The sequence below is a fragment of the Drosophila santomea genome, unplaced genomic scaffold, assembly GCF_016746245.2.
Source record: "Drosophila santomea strain STO CAGO 1482 unplaced genomic scaffold, Prin_Dsan_1.1 Segkk49_quiver_pilon_scaf, whole genome shotgun sequence".
Classification (NCBI taxonomy): Eukaryota; Metazoa; Arthropoda; class Insecta; order Diptera; family Drosophilidae; genus Drosophila; species Drosophila santomea.
In genome coordinates this window covers 25,427-31,944 of record NW_025318980.1, presented here as the reverse complement: position 1 = coordinate 31,944, position 6,518 = coordinate 25,427, and the positions used below count along the sequence as shown (strand labels likewise).

The 6,518-nt window shown below is 38.3% G+C and overlaps 2 long non-coding RNA genes across 2 annotated transcripts; one reads left to right on the top strand and one right to left on the bottom strand.

The window, feature by feature from the left end:
* Positions 1–3,327: 3,327 nt before the first annotated feature.
* LOC120457580 lies at positions 3,328–3,596 on the top strand. The gene is made up of 2 exons (XR_005617028.1): positions 3,328–3,390; positions 3,452–3,596. It is a non-coding gene; the product is annotated as an uncharacterized LOC120457580 (long non-coding RNA).
* A 737-nt stretch (positions 3,597–4,333) lies between these two features.
* On the bottom strand, positions 4,334–4,975 carry LOC120457579. The gene is made up of 3 exons (XR_005617027.2): positions 4,757–4,975; positions 4,419–4,576; positions 4,334–4,351 (listed from the first exon to the last, which is right to left on the bottom strand). It is a non-coding gene; the product is annotated as an uncharacterized LOC120457579 (long non-coding RNA).
* Positions 4,976–6,518: the final 1,543 nt, after the last annotated feature.

Sequence of the window (6,518 nt, the reverse complement as noted above, 5' to 3'; positions counted from 1 at the left end):
AGTGAAATGGTATCTCTTCTCCCGGAATTCAACCCATCATCATCAAGTCCTTAGATTCGCAACACTTCATTACCGTTGACTCCCTTCAAACCGCATACGTTGGGATGATCGATATCTAATATTTGCAGTTGAACAAAGATGCTTTGGTTCTGCTTGGTATTGGGTAGACTCAACTGAAGAAGTCTTCCAAGTGGCAGAGTTTAAGTCAAAGTTCTCAACGATTTTCCATGTCTCAGTAATTCCGGACGTTCACTTAAAATGTCAAATTCGTCGAGATCTCAGAGAATCACCGCAAGACTATTTCTATAAATGCTAGCTATTGGTAAAAAGGGTGAGTTAACCGATTCAGCAATATCAACACACATCATCAACGGGATTAATGATTACGATTTTAAAAGGAAGATATCTAATAATTATATATCTTGTAACGACCTGTTAAGAGATATTCTTGCCTATTCAGCGCATAACGAAATAAAGCATAATCACTTTAATATGTCTAGCAAACGTGATCCCAACGCTCAAAAACAAAATATACAAGCGTTTCCAAAAAATGTTAGTATGCCACGCCCATTAGCTTGGCGTTACCGAAAGGTGCTGGTGAGCAACGTTTGGCAGTAGTAGTGTATAAGCATTGTTTTTATACTTCACAGAATATGAGACCTTTTTCTTTATAATGACAATTTAAGTGTGGTATGCCAAAAAACAGTTTCTATTGTTATTGCAGCACATATGGGTTTTTTATTTAAGGCATTTGGTGTTGCATTTACCACTTTATTGATCGGTGGCAAATTTTGTAGAGCTCCATTAGCATACCTGCCAAATCTACTTCACCCACGTATAAAGCAGCAATAACTGGCCTTGAAATATCAATGTAAGCTTATTTTTTTGGCTCCAACGTGTGAATATTCCAACAGGCTGATAACCTGCATATATTAGTTAAACAGGCGTATTATCAAACCGTTTTGCACACACAAGATAATGGTTAAATTCGCATTTCATATCAAAAGAACCAGTCCCGCGCTGTTTTAATTCCGCATCTGAGAGCAGTTGGAAATTTCTTAATAACGGTACCTGTTGCAAAGATTCATATTTTCTTTAACGAAATCAGAAGGCTTACTGACGTAAGGATCAATTTTATCAAAGCAATTGGTCAACAACATCGCAAAAGTCAGGCTCGCAACCTTCAATCACTGTATTTTCCAGAAGGACAACCTCGATACTTTCTCCCTTTCAATAATTCCATCTAAACTCCTCTCCAGTACCATAGAAACAGAATAATTAACATTTCTTCTACTGCTTAAGCATATCGCTGTCATTCAAGATTTACTCAATCGAGGAAGAAAAATAATTGTTTATCCCAACTCTGAACTTGCGAACTCAGCTTCCATTGAGATGATTGAGCTTTGGTTTCCACTTCATAACCATAAACCACGATTCGTCACCACGACGCCACAGTCAACATTCGGAATGCATCCGCCCACTTAATTTTGTTTTTTACACAAAATTGGACACAGGTTCTTTGACCCATTTTTTTGAATAGGTAATAATCGAAGACGATCCAAAACACGTGCATGCAAATCAGCTGTCAACAATTAAGTGTACATTCAAAATGGCCCAGCTTGTCGGCATAAGTGACAGACATGAGTACCAACATAACGCCACAAAAAATCAAAATTCGCGAAAATTCAAAAATTCGCGATACTTTGCGAAATTCGGGAAATAATATGTATTTATTCTAAATCTACTATTAATTAGTTTGCAGGGGCGCCAAGCGTGGGCGTGGTCGCATTTTTTTCACAAATTATCAATGCTATAACAATAAATGTGTGAAGTTTAACCATGTAACTCAATTTTTCGACTTTATGCCAAAAAATCTAATTCTGGACCATAGTGCAGTGGTTGTACGTACTAAATAGGTATTAAATGTTTCGATACTTCTACATTGCAGCCCTAATTACAATGTAACCCTAGACAAGAGCAAGTTATCGATAGGATGGGAGCGAGTGTAGAGTCGAGAGTCAAGTGGAAAAGTTGTCAAAAGCGGTTGTTACTAAATCTAAATTTCGTCGTCATAAGTCTATATAATTAAATGTTAAGCTATATTATTTGTTTAATTAAACCATATAAGCGGAGAACTTACCCTCGTCCTTGCAGTACTTCGATTAAATGTTGGTGACTACAAACAAAATTTTGTTCTTGTTAAAGATTTTCTATAAAAAACACATTTGGATTTAGAATTGACCCTTGAGCAGATCTGCTGCGTCGTTGTCGTTCTTTTGCCTAAATTGGCAGTATGATTTAAGCGCAGAATTAATGAAAAGAAATAACCGAAAAAGTATTGTCGAGACCAAAAAACGTTAAGAAAACGTATAACCTGTCAAGATTATTGGGAAATAATGACCCGGGAGAAGTTCTCTATTGGTTTTGGGCTCCAACAATTTTTCTTGAAATAAATCGGCCGGATGCGGAAATATAGACCTTGCGGTCGCGTTTTCACTCTTCAATAATGCAATAATGCTCGCTCATTATTCCATCCTGGACATTGCAACAAATGCTGCATGCATATACATTGCGCACAAGAACAATTCAGAGAACAGGGCTGGATACAAGCCCAGAAAGGCAAGGAGACAACAGAGGGCCGAGGAAAACCTCCCTGCTGGTTGCACAAGCAATCGGCGATAAACGCCTTGGAATGGCACGGTCTATTCTCTGACAAGAGCTTCAAATTACCGCAAGCCGATATTGACGACCCAGAGAAAGCAGCTAACGGCTCGATCGGCCATTTCAAATCCAGGCGTCATCGGTGCTGTCAATCCAATATAAAAATTGTCTTTAAGTAGCCTGGGAGGCGAGAAGAGGAAGTCAGCAGGATGGTAAAACCTAAGCCACCGCTATACGCCGCGCTGAGCGGCTTACCTAGTGGTAAGTTTTTAGTGTGATGAATTTCGTCGGCAGTTATTTATGTAATATTTTTATTAGGTTCGGCGATTGATAAAAAGTTTAAAAGTTAAAAATTTTACTGAATCGAAGTTGCCAGAAGCAGTAACGTAGTGTAAAGCATCGTTCGGCGATGAATTCCCCACTTTCCTCATTGACATACAGCTCTATCACGATGTTGTCGCAGAACTGAGGGACCTGCCGCTCCACATCATTGCAGTCTAGGGTGGAGCGATTGACCACGGCCCACTTGTCGGTGTCTAGGCCCGGGTTCTGCGACTCCTCACGTCCTCAGGAGGCCGAAGAACTCGATTAAGGGCTGGCAGGAGTGCGGCGGGCACATACCATAGACGGCTGAGATGACCCATTGGGCGGTTTCCTCATCCTCGCAGACCACTAGCATGCTGGAGTCGAACGTCTGCGGATAGATACTCGTAAGGCCCACAGTATTATGTATGTATGTACAATCCCGGTTATAAGTAAGAACTATATATTGGACTTACTCATAATTTAGCATTAAGGGATAAAAATGTACAGATTCCGTTCACGCATACATAGAGATATAGGAGAGCATAAGTAAAAGGCGAAGAAGAAAAGCGCGGCATTCTGTGGCGAGTTCTTGGTTAGACGAGTGGAATAAAGGAAAATAAGAAGTTTAACCTACGCATCGGCGTCGGTTGGCGTTCACAATTAGGGCAACGGTGTCCACACCGTCCGAGTCCGAACTCTGGTTTGTTATCACCAGACCGTACCGCCGGTTCTCGGGCATTGTGTTCGCATACGGCGGCCAAGTATCCCTCTTTCCCTCTTATTTTTGGGGGAATTGGTTCGAGTAAGAATACTCGCAGTGAACTGTGGTCCAGAAATCGATTTGTACACTCAGGGAAAAATTAACGCTTTTCGATATCAAATCAAGAACGAACCGCATCGAAAGTACGGTAAACTCGAATTTTTTTGATTCAAGGACAAAAATTTTAATTCAAGAACGAATAATTTGAGACCGAAATTATGAATTTGAGAACGAACGTTCTGGATCCAAGTACAATAAATGTACTGCTTTAAGTATGGGAAATACTTAAAATAAATATTAAAAATACTTAACCCAAACTCGTCAAATTTTAATATGTGCATTATAAATTCACGGTTTAAATTGTACAAATTTAAAACTGAAGTATGAGTATTTTTATTTTCAGAGCAAACACTTTTGTTTTAAGAACGAATCATATTTATTGTTTATTTACACGACTTTAATAGTTTTGTTATTCTTATTTTATATATAGTAAATGTATACATAAAAACTTCCATAATTTTTTTCTTAAAAATTAAATTGTTACACTTTTCTTAAAGTTCTTACAGCTAAACATATTTAACGAAACGCGGTGTCAAGCAAAATAATAAATAGAGTCCTGGGTATCTATCAAAAACGAAGAAAGCCAAATATATTAATAAGTAAATAGAAATTTTGTTATTAGTTATATTACCTTCATTTATTGCCGGCTGTGCTTCGGTAAGCTGTTGCCTGCTGAGATGGTTTTTAATCTTCCTATCGTAAAAAGGAAACACTGCGCTTCAGGTCGTCCTATTTAAAAACCAATGCATGCTCATTCTCTGGGCGTATTTCCCAGAAGTCAATTTTTAACTGTAAATATTACACATTAATTTATAGATTTATTTCTTTTAGAAGTAACATTTGGCAACACAAAAGTTTTATACACATACATGCATACGCATATACATATGCGTGCATGCAAACACGTGCATAGGCCACCGACTTTTTATGTATGTATATTACATACTTTATTTAAAGATTTCTACTTACCCTGCACACCGTGCCCATTTTCACATTATTCTTCAATTATTTCACTTAATTCACTTTGTACTTGTTACTCCAGGAACTTTTTGACACTAAATGAGCGCCGTGTTGCAATCGATTATCGAAAAAACATATGTTTCTTCAACAACACAGAAATGTATGTAATCGATATAAACAAGTGTAAGAAGTCGAATGGCTGGAGATTTTTCGATCGCATAAATTTTAGTTTAAACTTCTTATATTTTTTGTGTATATTCTTTTAAAATTGGCCGCATAAAATGATCAAGGAATATACATAAATGAGAAAAGATAAACCTTTGTTTTCCATGAGTATCAATAATATCGCTTTTGAAATGTGTAATTCGGGTACAACTAGTACTTATTCCAAGAACGGTTGTCTTAAAAATTTTAAGTACGACACAGTACATTTTTAAGAACGTTCGTTCTCAAATTATTCGTTCTTCAGTTTTCTGAGTGTATACCCGTTTCTCGTAGAGTAAAAGGGTATACTAGATTCGTTGAAAAGTATGTAACAGGCAGAAGGAAGCGTTTCCGACCATATAAAGTATATATATTCTTGATCAGGATCAATACCCGAGTCGATCTGGCCATGTGGTATACTCTTCAATAACCTCTAAAGCAAGCATGCGATCCAGTTCATCATACATAATTTTTTCGATAGCTGGGGACACAGGATAATGTCGCTGCTTGATAGGTACGGAATCGCCAACGTCAATGGAGTGGAAAAGCATGGTCGTTTTCCCTATACCCTTTTCGGTAAAAGAAGGAAAGCATTAAACTACGGCGTCAAGTTGCTGTTTTTGTTCTTCAGTCAGAAAACGAACATCGTCTAGATCTACTGCTGAGAGATTACTTTCTGGACTAGGTTTCATTTTAGCATATGGTAATAGCTGATATTCTGTCCAAAAATCGAACCCTAAATAAAGTGATTGCTTTAACGAAGGTACGATGTAAAAAGTAATATCCTTGGTCATATTGTTGTACTGAATTTCTGTGCGAATCTTGCCCACGGTGTTTTGGGATTTTCCATCGTCTAGTTTTCCACCTATATAACTAAAAGAGGCACCAGTATCCATTAATCCAGATACTGATCCGCCAAGAATTTTTACATTTGCGTATGGTCGTACATCAGAGGCAATAATTGCTGATAACAAAAACCGTTTTTCGATTTTTATCTGATCAAAAAAATCTTTAATACGCTGTGCAGATCGCGAAGGCTGTCTCTGATGTTTATTGAGAGATTCGCCGGGTGGACCTAATTCGGTTAAAGGATAGTCTGGTTATTGAGACAAATCAGGGAGAGAGGGTACAGAGCAGCTATTGGTTACTCCGTATTGGCGGCTTTCGTCACCACTTGTTTGTGTGCCCCTTTCAAAGGTGCACGGCCTCGGTAGTTTTTTGAGCGACAATGAGGGCATGAAGGAAGGTAGGTGTCTGTTTTGCCACGCCCATAGCAGAACACACGACGTTCGGGTAAGCAATCCTGATATCTGTGTCCGATTTTGCTACAATTCCAGGAGGATAAGTTAATTGCGGAAATTTCAACTGTGTCTGAATCCGACTCCACTTCGGTCTCAAGAATTGCCTCCTGCACAAACCTATCAGGAGCAGGAAGAGGTTTTCGCAATCCTGGCTTGACAGTAAGCATGAACGTTTCCCTTTTGCGAATAATCTTCTTTAGCTAAGAAATGCTACTGATCTCTTTATATAAAAAAGCTCATGTTGAATTTCTGGGGTACACTTTGGT